Here is a 905-nt window from a genome sequence, read left to right as displayed (position 1 = left end):
CTTGTCCTGAGTTCTGGTAGGTGACTTGGGATGAGGCCTCCTCCCTGCCAGCCCAAAGCACCGCTCAGAGCCTGGCCGGGAGCCCTGTGCACGTACTCCCTGCAGCGGTTCCCTGGGGCCCCGGGCGCAGGAGGGAGTGTGGAGAAGACAGCAGGAGCTGGAGCCCAAGTTGTCTTTCTTTTCCTTTCCTGAAGCCAGAGGAGTGTTTTCATCCTTCCTTGGTTCCCCTTTTGTTCCAGCGTTAATTTGCTTTCCCTCTTCAGATTTATCAATCTAGTCATCGCGAGCTCTCTGCCAGGGAAATTAGTTTGGACCGATGCCTGACAAAGTGGCAAGTCAACTGCCATATTCCTCCAGCTGGCTCAGCCCTGCGGGTTTGCTCCTTTTGTTAGCAGGGAGAGTCATAGAGCCCACAAGCACATTCCTGCCATCCCCACGTGCTGTGAGCTCTGGTGGGACAGGGACCCAGGGGTGGGACGGGGACCCAGGGGTGGCCTGAGCCGCGCAGGGCTGTGGACTCTGCCCACGAGGTGACAGAGGTGATGGCCGAGTGCTTGGGAAGAGGAAGCCCTGGCCCACCCAGCTCTGGCTCCTGGCTCTCTGTGGGCAGCAGAGACCCGGGGTGGCGGGTGGGTGCTGCCTCTGGCTCCCGGGGTCCTGCGTGGGTGTTGGGGCAAGGGCTGATGCAGCAGCCAGGACCTGTGGGTGACCAGGGTGCTGGTGGGCACAGGCGCACTCCCGAGGCACAGGCAGGCTTTGGGCGCAGCAGGTAAATATTTCCTTTGTTCTGTGCCGGCTTTGTGCGTGGTTTGACCTCTCTGCAGGGATGGAAACCTGGGATGAGAAAACACTTCAGAGCAGCCAGTGCCAGCAAGGATTTGCAGCAGTGGGCGGACCAAGTTTTC

This window comes from Buceros rhinoceros, unplaced genomic scaffold (assembly GCF_000710305.1).
Source record: "Buceros rhinoceros silvestris isolate BGI_N320 unplaced genomic scaffold, ASM71030v1 scaffold33387, whole genome shotgun sequence".
Lineage (NCBI taxonomy): Eukaryota > Metazoa > Chordata > Aves > Bucerotiformes > Bucerotidae > Buceros > Buceros rhinoceros.
This window is presented reverse-complemented; position numbering follows the sequence as displayed.